Raw genomic sequence first — 25,622 nt, 5'->3', positions numbered from 1 at the left:
CGACCACATTCTCCAGATATAGAACCAACTGTCAGGCTCCTCCCTCTTACCCATAACACACTACGCCCACCCAAACACTTCAGATCTCGGTTGCTGCTTCAGCGTCCAGACACGGATCTCTGCACTAGCTGTGCTTGTTTTTTCATCGTAATTTCAGGCTAGTAATTATTTCAAATCTCTTTGGTTCTGTAAGTGATCCTCCCTCATTGTAGTTAGTTCCTTCCTTTAGTTTGTATGCTTGTGAGCATTTTTCTCATTTCTTCTTCCTGTCAAAAAAAAATAGTGTTGTAGTTTTTGTAGTTAAAAGTTAAGAGTTAAAGTTACAGTTTAAAGTTTAGCTTTAAAGTTTAAAGTCTAAGGTTAAATGCCTTTTGTGGCTCTTTGCTTTTTGTCTTGAGTGTCCATTGGTTTTGGCGGCCTTTGGGTTGTATTATGTCTGATAAACCCTCCCCAGGCTTCAAGCATTACACTTCTTGTGGGCATAAAATCCTCAGTCAGGATGGCCACAAGGAGTGCATGTATTGCTCAGGTGCAGATCTTCTAAAAGCGGTGTGTGAAGGTTGTGCTTCCTTCAATCTATGGGACCTTGCAGACAGACATAATAAGTTGATATTGAAGGGTCTTCTTCCATGTTTGGCTCCTGAGGCCCAGACCCCTTGTTTGGCTTCAACTTTTCTTCTGCAAAAGAAGCAAAAAGAGGTATTTTCCTGCCTCTCCCAGAGATCCTCTGGAATTGAAAGCCAAGTCCAAGAAAACTTTGGATCCAAAGAAAGTGTCTCCCTGTCAGATCCACCAGCATCCTTGGATCTATGGGAAATCATATCTTTGTCAACTTCTCCTTTGTCAGCTCCAGTGTCAGATCCACTGGTTCGGGATCCGAGAGCTCTGAGCAAGTCTCCTGCCTACTTAGTCAGGTCCAAGCACTCCTGACCTCCCTCGATGGCTTCTTCCATAACCTCTAGAAGCTGGTCCAAGGCAGATATGGACAGGATGATGATGAGATTCCTCAAGGCCCAGATCCAGATGGACTTAGTCTCGGCTCCATCCCCTATCGGATCCATGAGGTACCAGTGCTATACCATCGGGACTCCTTCTCTGATCCAGCCTTCGGCTTCAGAGTTGCAGGTTTTGGCACTCAGTGTGTGTCATGTTTGGTGCAAGGGAAGCTTCCTTCCTCAACACCAATGATAGCCTCCCTCTTCCTGTTCCCTCAAAGAAGAGTGGATCTCAGAGTCTATGTGCCGTTGCTGGGATCGGCTCTGTCTTTCTTGGAGCCATCTCTTCCATTAGGTGCCTCGGCCCTTGACAGTTTGGATCTGATCCCTTCTGGAGGCCACAGATCTGGTGAGAGTCCTAGCTGCTTCCTTGCCTGTGGCTTTGGCTTCGGGGGCGATAGAGAGGACTCTCCTGGTCTATCAGCTTTTCAGGTATTGGAGAGGGTTTTCTCCCGAGTTGGAGAGCTGTCACCACATGTCCCACAATCCACCCCTGTACCCCTGTCGAGTCAAGACCTTGAGCCCATTCGTCTTGTCCTGAGTTAACCCATCCCAAGCAGCCTCCATGATCCCTCTGCCCAGCAGAGATCCCTTTCTTCTGATACTTCCCCAGGGTACCCCGCTGAAGAAGTCCCCCAGAAGAAGATGTACAAAAGGAGGCATATTGACTCCCTGATGGACCCATTAACCCAAGACACTGACATTGATGAAAGGGAAGGATCCCCCTAATCTCCACCTGAGGATGACTCGTTTGGAGACATTCTTGAAATCTTGAAGCAGAAAGGTGGGTGGTCTTTCTAACCTCCTTCTTCTGAAGAGTCAGTGCTCTTGGAGGCATTTTGGGTGGGCCAGTCTGCATCCTGGAAGACTTCCTGGCAGAAGACCTCATTGATTTGGTTTCCCACTGGGCATGGAATGAACCAGACACCATTGAGCACATTCCCAACTCCCTGATAGGTTCCTGGTTCCACCAGCAGACAGAAAGCATTGGAGTATGGGTCCCGTAGTTGATGCCATCGTGGTGGAGGCAGTCACTAAAAAAGAACTGGCAGAAGAGACTGCCAGTGTCCATCCACCTAACAAGGAGTCTAAAGTATTGGACAGGATTGGAAAGCATATTTACATCTCAGCCACCTTTATGCTGAGTTTGTTAAATTACCTAGCTCACTTTACCCGGCTGCAGAGAGATCTTATCAAAGAGCTTTCAGTTTCTCTCTCTCAGTCCATTCTTGCAGAGGAATTTAAGACATTTTTTCCCAAGCTGACCACTCTGTCATCCGTTGCCAATTCCTTGATGAGGTTAATCTGTCATACATCAGAAGGTACTTCACGAGCTGCCAGTTCACGACTTTCCCTAAGGAGTCATGCCTGGATGAGGCTGTGTGATTTTGCAGAGGCCTTTAAGGTGTCCTTTGTGAATGTCCCCTACAATGACTCTTCACTGTTTCGGTTGTCAGTTAGAGATACTCTCACCCACAGCGAAAAAGATGGGAAGACCCTTTCTGCTGTAGGAATCAAATTTTCAGTGCCTCAGAGGTCCTTCTCCAGGAACCAATACGGAAGCAAGAAAATGTAGTTTTGTAAGTCCCAAGGGCCTTTCCAGGACTGCATGGGGAACCCTCCTCTAGAGGAAGAGAGTATAGTGGTAGGCACTGCCCTAGAGGCAGAGGGGTCCACAAAACCAGGGCTTCAGAGACACCTTTTCCGACAAGCCCTATCAGTGCTCCTGAAGTGCTGCCCATCTCTGGAGGCAGTTGGGCAGTCAACTTGCTTTGCACTCAGAAGCCTGGACACATTTGACTCAAAATCCTTGGGTACTAGGCATAATATCCAGAGGCTACTACATCCCCCCCCCCAAACACCAACAAGAACCTCCCGGACATGCCACCCAGTCTGAGGGAGCAGGCAGCACAAGAGATTCTACAACTGCTACAAAAAACATCCAAGAATTCCCAACCTAACAAAGAGGATTTGGAAGCTACTCTTGCTTCTTTTTGGTGCTGAAAAAGACAGGGGACCGAAGACCCATTCTGGATCTAAGCAAGATGAATTGTTATGTAAAGAAGTCAAAGTTCTGAATGGTTACAGTTCAGCCTATTTTGCCATTGTTGCACATGGACGATTGGATATGCTGAATATATTTCAATGATGCATACTATCACATCAAAATAGACAAGCACTCCAAGAGATATCTTCGCTTTTGGCTTGGAGCCAATCATTTTCAGTTCAGAGCACTGCCCTTTGGGCTCACCACAGCCCCCTGGTGTTCATCAACTGCATGGTGGTCGTAGTAGCTCACATGAGACTCAGATGATTCTGGGTGTTCCCATACTTAGATGATTGGCTCCATACTGTCCCCATGAGGCATCAGCTTATCCAAGCCAGAGATAACTTACTCCAACTTTCACACTTCCTGGGCATCACTATAAACCTAAACAAATCCAATCTGACTCATGTGCAGGGTCTGAAATTCATAGGAATGCAGCTGAACACGAGAAAGCAAATAGCTTCCCTTCCCTTGCACCACATAATAACATTGAGCAATCAAGTCCGGGAATTGTTATCCCACCAGTCTCCCCCTGCCTGGCTAGTCTTACAAGTCCTAGGATCCATGTCAGCAGCAATTCTGTTAGTTCTTCTAGCAAGGTTGTTCATGCAGATTCTTCAGTGGACATTGGCAGTGCAGTGGTCCCTTCTCTGTCAGCCTATATCCATTCCCATCAGCTTGACTCCAGTTTGCAAACGAAACATCAGCTGGTGGATTCAGTTGGACAATCTCTTTTTAGGCAGACTGTTCTTAACCCCCCCTCCAAATCCAATAGCCACAGCGACTACTGATGCCTCCCAGTTTGGGTGGGTGGAGGCATTACATTAGGAAGATGGTCCAAGGCACGTGGTTACCCATCGAGACCAGGTTATATATCAATGTCCTAGAGATGAGAGCAGTTCTCCTAACACTGTAAGCCTTTCAGGATGCTCTCCTCTTGGGGACTATTGCAGTTCACACCAGCAAACATGTCTGTAGTCTGGTACATCAACAAGCAAGAAGGAATCCGTTTGTATCCTTTGTGCATGGAGGCCATGAGGGTGTGGGAATGGGTGATGTTTTCAGGCCACTTTTGGGCTGCAATGCACATTCTGGGGAAAGCCAACAACTCTGTGGACAGACTCAGCAGCTCAATCCTGGTTCTGCACGAGTGGTCCCTCAATCAGTTAGTGGCAAGCATGATCTTCAGTCGTTGGGGTCAACCTTGCTGAGACCTTTTTACCTCTCCCCTCAACAACAATGCAGCAAATTTTTCACTCTGATCCCCCTCCGGGTGAGTCCTCGAGGAATGCACTGGTCCACGATTGGCCTCCGAGTCTCCTGTATGCATATCCCCTTCTCCCACTGATCCTGAAATTTCTTCAGAAGGCAAGCAGGCTAAAGAGCTCAGTCATCCTCATTGTCCCCTTCTGGCCTTATCAGGTTTGGTACCTCTTCCTCTGGTCTCATCTGAAATATCCTGTGTGGATACTGGAGCCAAGACAGGACCTCCTCTCTCACCCATCAAGAATACAGCATCTGAATCTTTGCACCTTCAGGCTGACTGCTTGGTTTCTCCACTTCTAACCCCAGCAAGATAGTCCAGGCTTGCTTCCCCGTCGTAAAATAATTTTAGCCTTGCAAAAGGTTTTTACTAAGAAAGTTTACACCAGTAAGTGGAAAACATTCACTGTTTGGGCTACAAATAGGAATATTGACTCTTTCCCAGCATCAGTCTCAGATATTCTGCTTTTTCTTAGTACCCTGTTTAAGGAAGGAACTAGCTTCTCTACCATCAAGCTTCATTTAGCTGCAATTTCTAATTTTCACGTTGCTAGCCAATCTCATTCCATGCCCACCTGTAGATTATTTAAATTTTTTATGAAAGACATTTTCTTGTTGAGTCCTCCATTCAAGGACCCTTCCTCTCCTTGGGACCTTACTGTCATGCTGTAGGGTTTGACTCAGGGACCCTTCAAACCAGCTGCCAGTTGCAACATGAAGTTTTTGTCATGGAAAATAATCTTTTTAGTGGCCATTACTTCAGCAAGAGAATTTCCGAACTACAGGCCTTATCTTCCAAACCTTCTTACATTATTTTTCATAAGGGCAGGGTTTCTCTACATACCAATCACTTCTTTATGCCTAAAGTAGCCATAGAAAAGGATATCAGTCAATCCATTCATTTACCAGTGTTCTTTCCAAATTTTTCTAACAAAGGGGAGTATGTTCTACATCTTCTCAACGTTCATAGACAGTTATGTTTCTATCTGCACAGACCTAGACAACACAGGAAGTCTGACCAACTGTTTGTAGCCTTCTCTGCTAACAAAGTAGGTCAAGTGGTTCCCGAGATCACTCTAGCAAAATGGATAACTGGTTTTATCTCTCTCATTTACTCACAAAAGGGCCTAGAATTACCTTAACCTCCTAGACCACATTCTGCCAGGTCTATGGCTACTTCTTTCACCTTATCTAAAACCTCCAGTGATGATACTTGTGCAGCAGTGACATGGTGTAACAGTTACACCTTTGTGGTACACTACAAGTTAGATATTTCTAGGAGCAGGGCTTGGATCAGTGATGCTCTGGTATATCCTTCCATGAGGGCCACCCAGGAATCGCATATCTGGGGACTCTGACCCTATCATGAGGAGGAATGAAGAAGAGAACATCACATTAGAAAGTTATACCTTACCATAACTTAGTATCTGTGTTATCTGTCTTCATTCCTCCTCACTTTCCCACCCAGCCACCCCCCTGCTTCATTCTTCTAAAGGATTGTGGATCATGATGGGACTCTTAGGGTTCCATGTCTGAGCCTCATCTGCTGTTCTTCTTTGCTCTCCGGGTTATGGCTGTATGGAATGACCAAACTCAGTCTGAGGTGCATGAGTGGGTGTAGTGCTTTATGGGTAAGAGGGAGGAGCTTTAGAGTCAGATCCATGTCTGGAGAGTGTGTCTGAGATGAATCTGAGGGTTGGATCTGAGACCCTATTGTGAGGAGGAATGAAGACAGACAACACAGATGCCAAGTTATTGTAAGACATAACTTCCTATTACTGCAGCAAGGAGCCTGTTGCTCTTGTCTGTGTCAAAAAAAGACACATCCAGGTAGAAACTGACTTGCAGACTTGCCGTTTGATATGGACAGCCAGCAGAATAGGTAAGTCAGTACACTTCATATTCAGATGCCCAATTGGACCACTATAGCATGTTGTCATTGTTTGGGAATCGGCATCCTTAACCAGAGCACCACAGGGCAAAGACTCTGTTGTGTTCCTTAATTAAAACCAACAGACTCTTTAAAAAAATGCACATACCCTGTTAAACACAGAATGAAGTATATAACTAGATAACTGCAGCACCATCTGAATTATTGCAGCTGTTATTGTATATTTAGCTGCTGCTTGTTCATAGGTTGGTACTAGGCTATCAGCCCTAGGGCCTATACAAGCCTAGCCATAACAATTCCCTCGCTATTTCTTCCCACACTATTTACTTCCCTGGACCCCTGTCTAGCAGGGCGACTGACGTGATCCCTGGGATGAATTTCCTTTCTCCCATCCAGTCGTCAAGGTTCCTTTTGAAGAGGGCCAAAGAGGCGTTCTGCTTGACATGTATGGGCAGTCTATTCCAGAGTCTGGAGTGTCTCTGGGTCGGGAACCTATCCCTCCAGCATGTTTTGTTTATTGTGATGACCAGGTTTAGATCCCTGGAGCGTGTGGCTCTGAGGGATTGGGATATCTTTAAGTGTAACATGTTCAACAGCTCTGGGTTTGACATGGCCTTGTATGTTAAGCAGAGATCGCCTCTGAGTAGACGATATAACTGGAGTTTTTTTAGACGGTCAGCGTAGGGCATCTGCTTTAGGCCTGTGATTCTTTTTGTGAGGTATTTCTGCTGCCTTTCCAGTTGTTGCAGATGTCTTGAGAGGTACATACCAAACAGGGCATTGTATTCTATAATGGGTCTAATGAGGGATGAGTACAGTGGGACAATGACCTCCTTTTTTCTGGATGAAAAGCCCTTAGTGATGAGGTGAGCCACATAGAAGGATTTCCTGACTGTTGTGGCAATGTGATTATCGAAGGTAAGACCACTGTCCACCTGTGTCCCTAAGTGTCTTATCACACTTTCGGTGTTTAGTGTACTGCCACCTATGTGGTAATTCACGGGTACATGTTTTTTTCCAAAGGGGATAACTATACAATGTTAAGTTGTCAATCTCGCCTTCATTCTTGCTTGATGGGTTCGGAGCCGATCCCTCGGCTCCGACTCGGCACTTGCTAAGCTCGAGAGTCACTTTTACCAGCTCGAGGCAGCCCCATATCCCATGATGCAAGGCGGTAAGTACCCAGATCTCGTTTGCCGCTTCGCTTATGAGGTCCTCCTTTACCAGCTCCTGGTAAGTGATTCAATTTACTAATATTCAAGCCCCTTTTGTTAAAAACTTATTATTATTAGTTATAAGTTAATTATTTAGTTTGCCTGACAGAAAGCCCTGTCACCCTTAATATTTTTCTAGTCACACTTTACTCATCCCATCCCCTCCCTGTTAGGGCGTGTGTGTGTTTATTTTTAGGAATACCTTTTGGTATTTTCTTTAATTTAAGTTTTTTGACTGGTGTGTGTGTGTGTTTAAGCACCATGTCAAAGGAGAGGGTCTCAGGTTTTAAGAAGTGTGACTCGTGCTGTCAGAAGATGTCTCTGACAGACGGTCACACTTCTTGCCTGTATTGCCTGGGGCCTCTTCACCTGCAGGACTCCTGTGCTATTTGTCATTCCTTCAGCCAGAGAGTCCTGCAGGAAAGACGTAATAAACTGATTCTTAGGGGCCTTCTTAAGCCGGAGGGCTCTCCGGCTAAGTCGGCTCCGTCAAAATCAGTTAAATCTTCCAAGGCCCAGGCTTCTGTTTCTAAGCCTGCGGCCTCGGCTCCGACTCGCTCCGAGTCGAGATCGGCTCCGGCTGGAGCCGATTCTGGCTTAACAAAGCCTTCGGCACCGATGGCTATCGGTGCCGAATCTGTATCGACCGCTTCAGTGTCGGCTCCGATCGGTTCCGACACCCATGTGGCACAGGCATCGGTGTCGGCTCCGATCGGCTCCGACACCGTTACTTTGGTGGCTGTATCGGCTCCGGCTGGAGCTGATACATCGAGGCTTCCTGTCGGCTCCGAGAGGTCGGCTCCGACAGGATCTATGGTATCGGCTCCGATGGCTCATTCCAGGAAGAGGTCGAGGTCTCCTTCCTTAGAGCCGATACTTTCGGCTCCGGCTTCACCTCTTCTATCGGAACGGAGCCATCGGAGCCGATCTTCAAGGTCATCCAGGTTGTCAGATCATGACCTAGAGAGAGTGGTCAGTAGATTACTTAAGTCACAGGTACTGGCCCAAATGTTACACAGTCCGTCTCAACAGACGACTGTTGGTCCACACCCCTTTACAGTTCCTCCTTCAACTCTACCCCAGAGCTTGGAGTTGGAGTCTTCGGGAATGGTTACTGCTACGGCTGGAGGACGGATACCCCCTTCTGTTCCTTCAGCCTCTACTCTTATCTCCTCTTGGAGACCTTCCTTAGAGGGATTCGGTGGTCGGGCTTCCATGGTCTCCTCCGAGGGGATGAGTGGCATCGGACCCTTGTCCGAACCCGCTCTTCCCCTTGGAGCCTCGGCCTTGGTGAGCTCGGCTCCGACATCTGCCTCGGAGGCTTCACTTTCGGTGGTCCCTGGAGTTCCTAGCTCTTGGAGCGGGTTCTCTCGGACCTGCCTGGGAGGGAGCATTCGAGGTGATGAAGAGTGTACTGGCCACTGGTATCAGTCAGCAGTCTGTTCCCGTAGCTCCTCCCTCTATAGTACCTGTTGACATCTCTGCCACTTCTCTTGCTACAGGACCCAGAGATCCTCCGCCTCAGGTTTCCCCATTGGGAATTTCCCCCTCTTCCGAGGATTCTCCTGATGTTTCGGGAGATCCTCCTAGGAAGAGGACTTGTAAGAGGAAGCATGTAGACTCCCGAGTCTGTCACTTGGATACTGACTTTGATGAGTCAGAGGGATCCCTAGATCCCCTCTGAGGATGTCTCCTTCTCAGACATCCTAGAACTTCTGAAACAGAGGGGAAACTGGCCCACCAACAATCCCTCTGAGGATGAGTCAGTATACCTAGAGGCGTTTGGATCTCGGCCCTCCACCTCCTGGGTGTCTCCGCCTTCGACCCCTTATGCAGGTTATTGCACGAAAGGCGTGGGCAGCTCCTGACTCTGTAGAGCCAGTCCCTAGGAGGCCTTCAAAATTTATCACTGCCCCATGTGACAAACAATTCCTTACTAAGGGTGTCCCCGCTGATGCCATGGTGGTGGCTGCGGCCACCAAAAAGGAACTTGCAGATCCTTCCGTGCCCGTCCATCCTCCTAATAAGGACTCTAGGACCATGGATAGGTACGGCAAGCGGATGTTTTCCTCAGCGACCTTTGCTATCGTTCGCTGAATTACCTATGTCACTTCACCAGACTCCAGAGGGATATCCTGAAGGAGCTGGGAGAAGTAGTTCAGGATCCTACAGCTGCAGGGACTCAAGAAAAAATTGCTTCGCAGCTAGGAACCCTCAATTCCATTGCAAACTCCTCCATGCGGCTAATATCTTATGCTGCGGATGGAGCGAGTAGAGCCGCAGGTACAGGTGTGGCTCTTAGACGCCAAGCCTGGATGCGGCTATGTGATTTTGCGGATCCCTTTAAGGCGTCCTTCACAAATTCTCCCTTTGATGGGTCAGCTTTGTTTGGCCCTCAGGTGAAGGAAACCTTGACCAGGTGCGAGCAGGACGGCAAGACTCTTTCTGCTGTTGGAGTCCATTTTTCCACCCCTTCTAGACCTTATCCCAAAGGACAGAAGGGCGGGAAGATGTGGTTCCGTAAATCCCAAGGAGTCACGCGGATTCACGTGGTCAGTTTACCCCTAGAGGCAGAGGGGTAACAACAACAGCCGCTCCAGAGGCAGAGGGGGTCCAAAGAACCAGGGAAACAGGGAGCCTCTCTCTGACAAGCCCTTTCAGCATCCCTGAGGTGTTGCCCGGCTGTCCCTCCTTGGAGGCAGTCGGGAAGATTATCACTGTACCCAGAAGCCTGGCATTCCCTCACTCAAGACAGATGGGTACAGTCGATCATATCCAAGGGTTACATAATTCCTTTCGAGGAAAGTCCTTCCCTCAAGTTCCCTTCCAGATGTACCACCGGTCTAAGGGAGATTGCAGAGTCAGAAATCTCAAAACTACTGCAAAAAGAGCCATTCAGCCAGTTACAATAGACCATTCAGAGCCGGAATCTACTCAAGGTTCTTTTGGTCCCCAAAAGACGGGAGACTGGAGACCAATATTGGATCTCAGCAGACTCAACAAGTCTGTCAGGAAGACAAGATTCGAATGGTCACTCTTCAGTCAATTCTGCCCTTCTTACAGAAGGACAACTGGATGTGCTCAATAGATCTTCAGGATGCGTACTATCACATCAAAATTCACAGACGCTCCAGGAGATTTCTCCGCTTTCGGCTGGGGTCCAGTCATTTCCAGTTCAGAGCCCTGCCCTTTGGTCTCACTACAGCCCCCAGAGTGTTCACCAAATGCATGGCAGTGGTCACGGCTCACCTGAGACGTCAAGGATTCCAGGTGTTTCCGTATCTCGACGACTGGCTCCTGTCAGCCACCACCAGGCATCAGCTTATACAAGCCAGGGATTACACAATAGACCTTTGTTCTCATTTGGGCATCTCAATCAACTTGAAAAGTCATCCTTATCGCCCTGCCAGTCTATTACCTTCATAGGCGCAAACTTAAACACTGTTCGGATGTCAGCTACCCTTACAGAACAAAGAGTTTCAGACATTCAGACTCATGTCAGGATCATTCTGGCCAGCAAGAAAATACAGGCCAGAATGGTTCTAAAGGTATTAGGTCTCATGGCTGCGGCCATTACTCTTCTTCCCTGGCTCGATTCTACATGCGCCTTCTTCAGTGGATGCTGTTCACACAGTGGTCATACCAGCAACTTCCAATGCGTCACCAGATTCTGGTGACACAGACATGCAAAGAGCATCTTGCTTGGTGGATCACATCGTCTCAGGTTCACCAAGGCAGGTACTTTGTACCCCCATCCCGATAGCCACTGTCACCACGGATGCCTCCCTGATCGGGTGGGGGTCATTATCCGGGCAGGATGGTTCATAGGGCCTCGCAGGCGTTCGAGTACCATCTGCACATAAATGTCCTGGAGATGAGAGCAGTGCTTTTAACGTTGCAAGCCCTCAACGACTTTCTTCCCGTAGGGACAATTGCAGTCCACACAGACAACATGTCTGTAGTTTGGTATATCAACAAACAGGGCGGAACCAAGTCCTACCCCTTGTGTCGAAGCGCTCAGACTATGGCAATGGGCGATCTCCTCTCATCGGTTTCTGGTAGCAACGCATATCCCTGGGAAAACCAATATTGTAGCGGACAGATTGAGCAGAGCTATCCTCATGCCTCACGAGTGGTCTCTCAAGCAATCTATAGCGGAAGAGATTTTTCTGGAATGGGGTCGTCCATGTTGCGATCTTTTTGCTACTCCCCAAAACAGCAAATGTCCAGACTTCTTCAGCCTCTTCCCTCTATCAGGCCATCCCCCCAGAGACGCTCTGACCCAGGATTGGCCCCAGGGACTTCTTTATGCCTTCCCTCCATTTCCTCTGATCCCTCAGGTGATCCAGAAAGCTACCATTTTGAGAGCCAAATTGATTCTCATTGCCCCTTATTGGCCTCGACAAGTTTGGTTCCCGTTCCTCCATCATCACCTTTTGGTGCAGCCGTGGCATCTGGACCCAGTGCCAGATCTTCTGATTCACCAATCGGGTCAGCTGCACCGGTCAATCCCTTCTCTCACCCTCACAGCATGGTTGCTCCACTTCCTTCCTTAGCCAGGCTTCCTTTGATCTCTAACCCAGTTAGAGACATCATAGTAGCTTCGCTAAAATCCTCTACCAGGAGGATTTATACAAGCAAATGGAAACGTTTCTCTTATTGGGCTAAGGCCCAAAATATTGATCCTTTTACTGCCCCTGTTCAGGCAGTCCTGGACTTCTTAGCAGAGATTTTTCATGCAGGCTCCTCTTCTTCCACAGTCAGAGTTCAATTGGCTGCTATTTCTAATTTTCATGTCGGGATAGCAGATCATAATATTATGTCCCATAGGCTCTGCAGGGCCTTCTTGAAAGGAATTTTCCTACTAAAGCCTCCAATCAGGAATCCTCCTCCTCAGTGGGATCTAAATTTAGTGCTGACATCCTTGATTCTTCCCCCCCTTTGAGCCAGCTGTTTCTTGTTCCCTGAAATATCTTTCTTGGAAAACTTTATTCCTAGTGGCTATTACATCTGCCAGGAGGGTGTCTGAACTTCATGCTCTTCGGTTCGACCCCCCTATTTGGTTTTTCACAAAGACAGAGTATCTTTGAGAACTAATCCATCCTTTTTACCTAAGGTCGCTTCAAAGAACAATCTGAATCGATCCATTGATCTCCCTGTATTTTTCCCTAACTATTCAGATAGAGCTGAACAAAAGCTACATTATCTTGATGTCCACCGTCAACTTAGATATTATTTGGACAGAACAAAAAAATTTAGAAAATCTAATCAACTTTTTGTTTCCTATGCGGATAATAAAAATGGCCTTCCTGTTTCTAAAGTAACCTTGTCCAGATGGCTTTCTTCGGTCATCTCTGAAATTTATACTCAGGGAAAACAGCTGTGCTCAAAACCTAAAGCACATTCAACTAGGAGCTTAGCTACTTCTACAGCTTTTCAAGCTAGACTTCCTTTAGACACTATTTGTGCAGCGGCCACTTGGGCCACTCCTCACACTTTTGTTTCCCATTACAAATTGGACTTGGCCTCCAGGGACAGAGCCAGTTTTGGCTCTACAGTCCTCAAGAGTTTGTTCCATTGAGCCACCCAGGATAGAGGTGCTAGGGGCCGGTCCCATCAAGCAAGAATGAAGGCGAGATTGACAACTTAACATTAAGAAGTTATGTACCTACCATAACGTTCCATGTTAGTTGTCTTCTCGCCTTCTTTCTTCGACCCTCCCTCCTTCCCCCTGGCCTGGACAGACCTTGTATAAGAAACTGTTATGCTGAAGACCATTCAGACCTGGTCCTTCTTCCATCTGTAAGTTTTCTTTCTTCCTTTGGGAAGTATTTTATGCTTGGTGCTATTGCCCTTTGTCAGCAAACGAGATCTGGGTACTTACCGCCTTGCATCATGGGATATGGGGCTGCCTCGAGCTGGTAAAAGTGACTCTCGAGCTTAGCAAGTGCCGAGTCGGAGCCGAGGGATCGGCTCCGAACCCATCAAGCAAGAAAGAAGGCGAGAGAAGACAACTAACATGGAACGTTATGGTAGGTACATAACTTCTTATTTCTTGGCATTGAGCTTTAGCCCATGGCTCTGGCACCAAGCATCCGTTTCTGTAAGGGCCTTTTGTAGAGCATCCAGATCATAGGTTACCGATGATTGTGTTTAGATTAGGACACGATGTTTAGTGCAGAAGCTCATTTCACTATGAGAATGTGATCACAATTGACACCTGTTTTTCTTTCCAGGTGAAAACTTATTATCTGTACTATGGTTAAGTTTACTTATACCATCATTAGATGAGGTCTTGGGCCATTATAACAAATTGCAGACATGCTTCCTTTGTGGAAAAAAAAGTTTTTGACAGGTAAAGTGCATATTAGGGTAGGATATTTGCATGTGTTACCATTACCTCAGACTTTGATGGGTTTATTCAAAGTTAGTTACGATTCAACCAGCCAGGGATAGCATTGAAGCATATATAGAAATGGAAAACTCAGACATATATTGTTGAGTGTAGGAGTGGTATGCTGAGTATCATCAGACTAAGTATGGAATTGTATATTTTTCCTTTAATGGCGTACATTTGTAGAAGCAAGTTTATCATGAACATCCAAGGTTTCAGAACTGAACCTTGTGTAGCTCCACAGTGCTGTAGGTAAGTTGAAGAGTTTATACTTGATGTAACATGCAGAGTATACCCAGAGAGAGGAAAAGCCAACTACTGAATAACAGTTGAAGAGGACTGAGTTCAAAAACCTTTGTTTAGATTCCTGTTATCAGCATGTCAAAAGCAGGTGAGAGGTCAAGATGGACAAGGGTGAAGTATAACATTTGATCCCTTACCAGCAAAAGGTTATTTTCAGCTTGAAGCAGGGTAGTGTTAGTTCTTTGTCTAAATTGATTTTTTGAGAGTTCAGCTAAACATGAACCACTTGTTATATAACTAGTAAGAAAAGGAATGTTAGAGAACAGGTAATTGTTTTCCAGCTCACATGGCTCTGAACTAGACTTTTATTCTTTCTGTCATTTGTAGCACATTAGGGCAGCTAAAGCTCCACATGTTACAAAGAATTATAATTACAAACCATGTCATAACTGTTTGTTAATGCCTTGAGAAATGGATTCAAGAAGTTCACCTTTCACGCTGTTGTTTTGATAGCTGTTATACTTGAGTCTCATACTGCCGCACACATATTAGCCAACACAAATAAGGTCATCAGCAATTTGAAAGCTTTAAAAGCTGTAAGAAACTTCTTTCTGCCACATTAAAAGAGTGGCAGCACAGAGTATGCAACAGCTTTTAAGGCTGTTCTCGTATTAGAAGTATGCCTTGCTTTTTTCCACTGTCTCTGTAACAGCACTGTCTTACAACATTCAAAGCTGTTTTGTTCTCCTACAAGTTGTTTTCTCTGAGTTGTATTATATAGGGGCAGCTGAGTCCCATGTAGTATGAAAAATTTTAATTTAGTTTCTGATTGTAATTTGTTAATGTATTCTCAAACTTGATTTAAGAAATTTGCCTGTTGGGGTGTGGTATGAAAGTCAATTTCTGGAATCCATTTCTTGAACACATTAACAGATTGGTTATGATTGACTGAATCAGTCTTCTTTGTGCATCTTTCTAATGTCAGAAATTTGTATAACACGCATCTTTTTGATGGAGTAATCAGCACTCTATATGTGCTCATGTGCTCTAAATAGATTCTGTATAACCGTGTAAGATGATACAGTCATCAGACAATTCAAATGCAGAAAATGTTGTTGTGCTTAGCTTTACTGTAACGTCACTAGATGTGATCTGTTTGGCTGGCTGCATTTCATTGCTACACACAATTTGATTTGATCTTACTATCAATCCCAAAGACAGCAAGGATTTTTTTATTTTATTCCAATTACCTCTGTGTGCTTTTGAAGTGAATTTATTGATAATCTGTTAGTAACTGTTTAATGTACTTGTTTTATTTGTTAGGGCCACTTTTTGGCATTTTTTCAGGTGAGACTAGGAAATTTACTTATGTTTTTGGAGTTCTGTTTAGTTTATGCTTAATTTACAGTTGTTTTTCTGGGTCTGTATTACAAAATCGAATGTTTAGGTGATCGAACACATAAACATCGAACTTCGAAAGCAAAAAATGGCGAACGGACTATTTAACACAGGGAATGATTTCCCTTGGCAGTTCGCTGGATTTTGCCGTTTTGTGTACTGTAGAGTGATCTCAGAGTTGGTATATTTAGTTAGGGTGGGTGAAGCCCCCCACGTAATTTGTATGTAAAGTTATTTTTTCATTTTCGTGGCCAATGGATGTCTTTCCCAGCGACGTTCAACATTGTTAGGTTCAATATTACAAGTTCGATATTTAGGTGTTTGATCACCTAAACATTCAGTCTTGTAATATAGGTTCATAGGTAAGTACTAGACTATCTGCCCAAGGGCATTTATAAGCCTAGCCAGAGTGTGTTGGCTTTCTCCACCCCCTTAGATTAGTTCCCTGTGCCTGTGACCAGCAGAGCCATTAGTTCCCTGCGCCTCTGTCCAGCAGAGCCATTGCAGTGATCCCCGGGGTAAATTTTCTGATGTTATGTAGTCCAATCTCGCCTACATTCTTACCCGTGGGTTTTTGGCTCCGACTCAGCCAAACTTTTTTTTAGCTTGAAGTCTTTCTATTGGCTGGGCTAAGATGGTATCCCATGCTGCACTGCTGTCTATCCCCAGATCTCGTTTGCCGCTCGTGTAGCTTGGACGTGGTCTCACACTTGGCTGTGGCTAAGTACCCTTTTTCTTCTTTATCAGAGAAGTTTTTTGCAAAAAAGCTATTTTAATAGATATTGTGTGTGTTCTTTTATTGTCTTGTGGAAAAGTTGTGTTTTTGATCGTTTTTTCTGTGGTATCCCACTAGCTGTTTCCAACAGGCTAGGCCCATAAGAGGACCTAGACTGTCCCCTTGCTTTCCTTGTGTCATAAACGTTTACCGGGACTAAAACTGTTTAAATTAGCGGTATTAGTCCTTCCCCTCTTGTGTTTGTCTAAGGACCGTTTAACTTGGAGATCGTGTGGTATTCTGTTTGTTGTAGGTTTTTTCCCGCCTTGTAACTGTTTGATCGTTGGTCCATTTATTCAGTGGTTAATTGTTGTTGGTTAACTATGTCCAAAGATACTAAGGAGCACAAGCCCTCGGGCTTCAAGAAATGCTCTAGGTGCAGTTATAAAATGTCCATTACCGATGGACACTCTGTCTGTGTGTATTGTCTGGGAGCGATTCATCTCCAGGAGTCGTGCAGTTTCTGTCATGCCTTTAGTCCGCGAGTTCTTCAGGAAAGGAAGAATAAATTGATTTTGAAGGGACTTCTGAAACCCTCCTTCGAGGAGGGTCTGGAGAGTGCTTCCAGCTGTAAGGCAAAATCCTTTAAACAAAAAAGAGATCTCCGGCTCCATCAGTCTCTTCGGAGCCACCAGAGAAAATCGCAAAGTCTGCTTCAACATCCTCAGCTCCATTGTCCTCAGGGCCGCAGGAAGTGTCAGTGGTTATGGAACCTGCTTCTGCTCCAATCTTCTTGGAAACTGTTCGGAGCCGATCGCCTAGCATTAGGCCAGTATCCCCTCCTCGCAGGTCCCCTTCAGAGAGGAGGTCTCGATCTCCTTCTCTATCCTCCAAATCTTCCAGGACCTTATCAGATGTGGACGTCTATAGTGTGGTGCAGAGACTCCTTCAGTCAATGGTTCTGGCAGAATTGTTCTCGGCTCTGACCCAGTCGGCCCCGGAGCCGGTCCCTCAACCTGCTTCGATACTTCCTCCCCCGAACACATCTCAGCTTTCAGACATGGAGTGCTCGGCTCCATGTGATGTCCCTAGGTCGGTTCCGACAGCCCCTCCTGGCTTATTGGTGCCGACATCTGCTCAGACCCCGTCGGTGCCGTCCACGGGGTTCTGGACTCAGGATTCTTCGGTTGGACCTGAGGGAGAGGCTTCGGGACACCTCTCTGCTCCTAGTCTCCCTCTCGGTGCTTTGGCGTGGGGAAGTCTGACTCCTGTCTTGGCTTCAGAGGCTGGTAATTCTTCAGACTCGGGAGGACCAGCTTTTGAGGCTGTGCAGAGCACGCTGGCCAGGTCGTCAGCGGCATCATGCGGGTCGGTCATTCTGTCCCCTACTACACCGGTGCAGGTCTCTGATCACCATCTATCTCTAGATAGTGGAGCCGCAAGGTCTCAGGGTACCCCCATGAGTGGTCCCCACATTTCTGAGGGCCCCTCAGAATGTTTGCCTGAGGAGCCACCCAGAAAGAAGACATGCAAGAGGAAGCACATAGATTCCCAGGATGAGTCTCTCACATCAGACACCGACCTCGAGGAATCGGAGGGGTCCCCTAAGTCATCCTCTGAGGATGTTTCTTTCTCTGACATCCTGGAGATTTTGAAACAAAGAGGTGACTGGCCATCCAAAGCCCCCTCCGAGGAGGAGTCGGTCTTCCTGAAGGCCTTTGGTGCTCAGCCCTCCGCCTCGTGGGTATCTCCACCCTTCAAGCTTCTGGATTTGATTTGTCGAAGGGTGTGGGAAACCCCTGACTCTGTGGAACCAGTCCCCAGGAGACCCAATAAATTTTTGTCTACTCCTCCTGAAAAGGAATTTCTGTCCAAGGGAGTCCCTGTGGATGCCATGGTGGTGGCAGCTGCCACCCAGAAGGAATTAGCCGAGACTTCTTCCACCGTCCATCCCCCTAACAAGGAGTCTAGGACCATGGACTGGTATGGGAAGTGTACGTTTTCTTCAGCGACCTTTATCTTACAGTCACTGAATTACTTATCACACTTTACACAGCTCCTGAGAGATCTCCTCAAGGAGCTTGGAGATACTCTCAGTGGTAAAGTTTCTGAGGCGGTGGCCCAGACAGTCAACGCTCAGATGTCTACCCTCAATTCCATTGCAAACTCCTCCATGAGGCTAATCTCCTATGCAGCTGAGAGAGCGAGCAGGGCAGCAAGTTCAGGAGTTGCTCTTGGGCGGCAGGCCTGGATGCGCCTTTGTCATTTCGCGGAGGCCTTCAAGTCTTTATTCACTAACGCCCCTTTTGATGGTTCCTCTTTGTTCGGAACCAAGTTGAAAGGCACTCTCACTAGGTGCGAGCAGGAGGGAAAAACTATGTCTGTCGTAGGAGTCCGTTTTTCCCTTCCCTCTAGGCCTTATCCCAAGGTCCAGAAGGGTGGCAAAATGTGGTTCAAGAAATCAGAGTTTTTTTCCTGGTGCGCAAGGTGAGCCCCCTTCCAGAAACAGGGGAGCAGGTGGTTATTCAGGGAGACGCCTTCCTGGGGGCAGAGGAGGCCCCCGCAACTCGGGAGACCGCGATTCTTTCGTGGTTTTCCCTACCGCCGCTCCTGATGGGAGGCCCGACTGTGCGTTTCCGGAGCCAGTCGGGGGTCGAATCTCATTATACCCGGAGGCCTGGCATCACCCAGGACCAATGGGTTCTACGAATAATTTCTGGAGGATATGTCATCCCCTTCTCATCAAATCCCCCTCCAGTCAAGAAAATCCCGGATGATGTTCATCATGTTTCACTGTTGCAGTCATGACTGTAGGGTTCTCCCCTGCCGGCAGGCAGTCCTCGGTCGGCCAGAATCCCAAAGTCTGGGTCCGGCGTCGGCTGCTCAGCCATGCTCTCTGACGTCAGAGTGCCAGGAGTACAAAGCTGACAGCTGACGCCATGTTCCCCAGTCTTTCTTGCCGTGCGGTGATAGCAGTTCGCAAGTGCCAGTCTGCTGACTCCTGACAATTTTTTATAAACGTACTTCAGTCCGAAGACTTTCTTCTCCTACTCAAAGCTAAGTACCCCGTTGGGGAAACGTTTTTCTTGCTCCAGTCCGATGTCAGAAAAAGTTAATAGTTGTATTTCATGTGGGAAGCAAATACCTCAAGGATTTTCATTCTTACTGTATTCCTTGCTTAGGCCCTGACCACGACGTAGCTAGTTGTCGGTTTTGTGCTAGATTCAATCAACGTACGATTAAACGAAGGTACGATTTTGCATTTCATTACTTCGGTAGGCATTTTAATTATAAAATGTCGTCGGATACGGTTCCGGCTACCGGAGTTCACAAACGACGCAAGGATAAAGAGAGACCTCCGAGGTCCAAATCAGATGACGTTGTTCAAGCAGAGCCAGCTTCAGGTTCGGCCGTCTTCAGTGAGGCGCTTTTGCAGCCCCTGTCGTTGGCCATTTCGGAACCAATGGCCGAAACGGACTCCCACGAGGAGCCAACTAGGCCTTTGAATATTTCTGTTGCAGGACCTTCGGACAATGCTCCTTCGGATGGGTCCAGAGCCGCTGTGCAGGTACCGGCTTCCGAAGGGGTTTTCAGGCCTACTCAGCTTCTAATAAAGGCAAAGCCAAAGACAAAGGCAAAGACTCCTTCCAAATCAAAGACTGCAGCCCAGGCCTCTTCTGATCCGGCACCCAAGTCTCAGAAACAGTTACTTAAGATGGCGGAGGACTTGCTTACTATGATTAGGGGTTCACATCCCCCTCCAGATAAAAGGCCAAGGCAAGAAGTGTATTATGACTCCTCTGATCAGGCTTCTGTTTCTTCAGTTTCTTCTTCTGACCAGGAATATTCTTTCCCCCCTTATGAGGATTCTGATGCTGAGGAATCCATTCCTTCAGCTTCTCCCCCTGAGGATTTCTCTTTTGGGGAAACTTTGCATGAAATAAGGGAACATTTTCACTGGGAAGGACAGGAGTACTCGGAATCTAAGAAAAGACTAAGGGATTTTCTTCTTCTTCCCCAACATAGACCCCTGGCTATTCCTCCTATTTTGGATATTGTGGATGATGCTTTTTCGGGGGCTGATTTAAGTCCTGACTCTTTCCCTCCAGCTCCTGTTAAGCCAGACAGATGATATAGATTTCCTGATTCCCACCAGTTTTTATACAAGAATCCTACTGCTGACCCTGAAACCATTTCTCAGGGTCCTAAAGGGGTTAAGGCCGCTTCTGCTAAAAACCCCATTCCCACTGAGAAGGATTCCAGATCTTTAGAAAGATGGGGCAAAAAAGTGTACACTTCTGCTACTTTATCTATTAGGGCTTTAAACTGTCAGTTTCACATGCTGAAATACCAGCAATTTCTCCTGTCTGTTTTAAAGCAAAAGCTAACTTCCATTTCCGCCTGTGCAGATGATAAGGAATTACATGACTTAATGCATGCCACTGAACAAGTTGGGAAGCATGGTTTACACTGTGGATTTGATGCCTTGGAGGCTTTCTTGTAGGGCTGCTGCCTCTGGCACAGTCATTAGAAGGCATGCATGGTTAAAGGAACAAAATTTGCCAGATCAAGTAAAAGCTAAATTATTGGATGCTCCTGTTCAGCATAATGTTTTGTTTGGATCTAAAGCTGAAGAGGTGATAAAGAAGATGGAGGACAAGGCAAAATCCATGCAAACAGTTAAAGATTTCTTACAAGTACAGCCACCCAGATTTAGTAGGAATTGGCCTACAAAAAATTGGTCCTTTCCCAATTCAGACAGGCCTCAGAGGGGTAGATACAGACGCTCCCGAGGAAGGCCTCAAACGCAAGCCTCTTATAGACCAAGACAATGGACTACTTCCACCTGTAGGGGAGGAGAGGACAGGTCGCAAGCTCATAGAAAACAAACTCAATGACTCCCTCTGTTGGGCTGCAGGAACTTCTTGCCTGGAAGCCCCTCTTGGAGGAAAACTTTCTCTTTTTCACCTAAATTGGACTCATATGACCCAAGACAAGTGGGTTCTGGATGTGGTTTCAAGAGGTTACAAATTCCATTTTCATACCCTACCAAGACCAAGCGGATGGCCAGATCTTCCAAAACATCAATGGTTAGAGGCCTTAAACCAGGTGGAAGCTCTCTTGGCTATGAAAGCCATAGAACTAGTTCCACTTTCAGAGATGGGACAAGGTTTTTACTCCAGGCTCTTTCTAGTCCCCAGGAAGCAAAATTCATGGAGACCCATTCTGGATCTGTCAGTCTTGAACACTTTTCTCGAGATACCAAAATTCAAGATGCTTACTCTACAGCAGCTACTTCCAATGCTGACCAAAAATGCATGGATGGTAACTTTGGATTTAAAGGAGGCATATTTACACATTCCCATCGGGCAGGAATGCAGAAAATACCTCAGGTTCAAGGCCGGATTGAGGCACTATCAATTCTCTGAGCTGCCCTTTGGATTGTCTGCTGCGCCCAGGGTCTTCACCAAATGCCTGGCTCCAGCAGTAGCTTATTGCAGACTCGAGGGAATTCAAATTTACCCTTATCTGGATGACTGTCTTATTCAGGCAGACAGCAAGGATGTCTTACTCCAGCATCTAGAGTTTGTTCAGAATCTTCTCAGGTTCCTGGGATTCACTGTAAACATAAAAAAGTCAAATTTGACACCCTCACAATAGATAATTTTTCTGGGTGCTTCTCTAAACATAACAACCCAGATGGCATTTCTGACATACGAAAAACAATTACAGCTGGCTTCAACTTTCAAAACCTTGGCAACATTAACTCAGCTATCTGCAAGGAAATTCCTGCAGGCTTTGGGTTACATGGCCTCCTGCATCCTTCTCGTACTATATGCAAGACTACATATGCGGAAAATACAGTGGTACCTAAAAAGTGTATGGTCTCAGCATTGCCACAGTTTAGACATACAGATCACCGTCCTGCCTTGTCTTCAAAAGGAATTCCTTTGGTGGTCCAAGGCATGTACTCTAAACAAAGGAAAACCCTTCAGCCTGCCTCCAACCACTCAGATTCTAACCACGGACGCCTCAGATTATGCATGGGGAGCCCATTTTCAGGGCAAGTGTCTGCAGGGCCTTTGGACAAAGGATCAGAAGCACCTGCATATCAATTTAAAGGAAATGTTAGCCGTTCAGAAAGCTCTATTGGCCTTCAGGGATCTTCTACAACCAGGACAACTACTGATACGGACAGACAACACCACAGTTATGTGGTACATACACAAGCAAGGGGGGATCTCATTCCTATCCCCTTGGCAGACTAGCCATGAATCTATGGAACACAGCTGTAGCTTGCAAACTGGACCTTCAAGCTCAGTTTCTGCCAGGGAAGCAAAACTTCCTGGCAGACAGTCTGAGCAGAAACCTGTCGGACCCACACGAATGGATGCTGGACACTGAAATATTCAAGATGATTACAACAGTCTGGGGATGTCCTCACATAGACCTCTTTGCATCCCACCTCTATCATCAACTACAGATTTTTTGCACCAGGACATTCCATGAACTAGCTTGGAAAGTGGATGCACTATCATTCAGTTGGAGAAACCTCTCGGGGTATGCCTTCCCGCCTCTTCCTCTTCTTCCACGGGTATTATTAAAGATTAAACAGGACAAGCCCAAGATGATAATCTTGCTGGCCCCAAATTGGCCTCGACAGTTTTAGTACCCAACACTGAAAAACTTCTGTCTGGAGCCCCCTTGGGTTTTACCACGGACTCCGAACCTTCTGTCCCAACACAAGGGTCAGGTTCTGCACTCCCATGTCAAAACTCTCAGCCTGGCGGCCTGGTTAATCCAGGGTCTATGATTCATTCTTTCCTACCCAAGCAGGTTATGGATGTCATTTTAGAAGCCAGACGTCCTAGCACTAGAAAATCTTATGCAGGAAAATGGAAAAGATTTTGTTCCTAGATGCAGGCTCAGGATTCAGATCCTCTTATTCCTAACATTCCTCTGATTTTACTTTACGTGACAGACCTCTTATGTAAGGGTCTCTCTTTCTCTTCCATAAAGATACATGCCTCTGCTATTTTTGCTCATTATAATACAGACCCCCCAATCTTTTCCCACCAGCTCATGAGACAGTTTCTCAGAGGAGCCAAGAACTTAAAGCCTCCTAGATCTCCTCCCATTCCTGCCTGGGATCTCAACTATGTTTTGGAAAAACTCACCTTACCTCCTTTTGAGCCTGCGGCCACATCTGACATCAAGTTTTTATCTTGGAAGACAGCCATCCTGTTAGCTCTGACCTCTGCCAGGAGAGTTTCGGAGTTGCAAGCTCTCATGGCTGTGGAACCTTATATTATTTTTCATCAAGACAGAGTGTCTTTAAGGACTAATCCTACTTTCATGCCTCAGGTGGTTTCCAAAGTGGCTTTAAATCAAACTATTCACTTGCCAACTTTTTTCCCCACTCCTCAAAATAAGGGGGAAAGGATCTTGCATTCCTTGGATGTACACAGACAACTACGTTTTTACCTGGACAGAACCAAGGACATCAGGAAATCAGAACAATTGTTTGTTTCTTATGCCTCAAGTTCCCAAGGTAAAGCTATTTCAAAACAGACCATTTCTAAATGGATTGCTCATGGAATCAGATTTTGCTATTCACACCATGGAAAGCAAATCCCAGGGAGTATAAGGACTCACTCTACCAGAGCTGCTGCCACTTCAGCTGCCTTCCTCAGGGGAGTTCCTACCAAGGACATTTTGGAAGCTGCAACTTGGAGTTCAGTGCATACTTTTTCTAAGCACTGCAATCTACCTCTTTACTCTAAGTCTAGGGCAGGCTTTGCTTCTGCAGTCTTGCAGGGCCTTTTAGCCGCCCCCTCTACTTTATGACCACCTCCCTTTTATTCTGCTTTGGGATTCATCCCTACAGTCATGACTGCAACAGTGAAACACGATGAACATAGTACAGTTGTGTACACTTGCCATAAATGTAGATGTTCGAGTGTCTTCACTGTTGCAGTCTGGGTTTCCCTCCCTCCTGTCCCCTCTTATTTTTTCTTTTGTGTGGTTCCTTTTTTCACCCTTTTTCTGAGGTGTATTTGCAAAGGGTATGGGATCTTACTCATTCTGGAACACCTGACATCTGGGGCAAGAAAAACTGGAGAACATGGCGTCGGCTGTCATCTTTGTACTCCTGGTGCTCTGACGTCAGGGAGCATGGCTGAGCAGCCAACGCCGGACCCAGACTTTGGGATTCTGGCCGACCGAGGACTGCCTGCCGGCAGGGGAGAACCCTACAGTCATGACTGCAACAGTGAAGACACTCGAACATATACATTTATGGTAAGTGTACACAACTGTACTTTCCACCCAGTCAAAGGGATTACGCAGCTTCAGATGTTTCAAAGCTGCTAGAAAAAGGAGCCATCCAACATGTCCCCTCAGACCAGATCGGATTAGGGACTTACTCCAGATTCTTTTTGGTGCCGAAAAGGACAGGGGACCTGAGACTCATATTGGATCTCAGTCATTTGAACACCCATGTGCAAAAGTCCAAGTTCTGAATGGTCACACTGCAGTCTATTCTCCCATTGTTTGGAAAAGAAGTGTGGATGTGCTCCATCGACCTCAAGGATGCTTACTACCACATAAAGATGGACAGGGCATCCAGAAGTCACATACACTTTCGGCTGGGAGCCAGTCATTTTCAGTTTTGAGCCCTGTCCTTTGGTCTCACCACAGCCCCCAGGGTGTTTACCAAATGCATGGCAGTGGTGACTGTTCACTTGAGACATTAGGGATTCCAAGTTTTTCCGTATCTGGATGACTGGCTCCTTACTACCACCACCAGGCATCTACTACTTCAGACCAGGGACGCTACTATCAACCTATGTCAACAGTTGGGCATCACATTGAACTGGGAAAAATCTGATCTGCCTTGTTGCTCTCACAGTGTGTCACTTTTATAGGCGCCAAACTAGACACCGTCCTCATGCGGGCATTTCTACCACAGGAAAGAATCAGAGTCCTACAACAACAGGTTTACGCCTTGCTCCCTCTGAGAAGAGCGAAGGAAAAGATGGGTCCTCCATCTGTTGGGGACAATGGCTGCTACGATTATGTTAGTCCCTCTGGCAAGGTTACATATGAGGCTCCTTCAGTGGCTACTCTTTGCCCAGTGGTCTCTTCAACGTCTTCCACTTTCTCACCCTATTCTACTCACAGACAGGTGCAAACAGGATCTCAGTTGGTGGCTTCGCACCGACAACCTGAATGCGGGAAAGCCCTTCGTTCCTGTGCCCCCGGTTGCCACGGTGACCACGGATGCCTCCCAGATGGGGTGGGGGAGGGCATTATCTAGGCAGGACAGTCCAAGTCACGTGGCAAGAGCATGAGATGCATCTGCAGATCAATGTCCTGGAGATGAGAGCTGTGCTACTAGCGTTGCAAGCACTTCAGAGTTTTCTTCCTCTCGGGACTGTTGCAATCCACTCAGGCAATATA

The 25,622-nt window shown here is 46.6% G+C and overlaps 1 protein-coding gene across 3 annotated transcripts in view; it reads left to right on the top strand.

The window, feature by feature from the left end:
* XAB2 (XPA binding protein 2) overlaps positions 1–25,622 on the top strand; it is a 1,020,149-nt gene that overhangs the window by 164,290 nt on the left and 830,237 nt on the right. The window lies entirely within an intron of this gene.

The sequence above is a fragment of the Protopterus annectens genome, chromosome 9.part0 (genome assembly GCF_019279795.1).
Source record: "Protopterus annectens isolate FY-2018-M chromosome 9.part0, PAN1.0, whole genome shotgun sequence".
Classification (NCBI taxonomy): domain Eukaryota; kingdom Metazoa; phylum Chordata; order Ceratodontiformes; family Protopteridae; genus Protopterus; species Protopterus annectens.
This window is presented reverse-complemented; position numbering and strand designations above follow the sequence as displayed.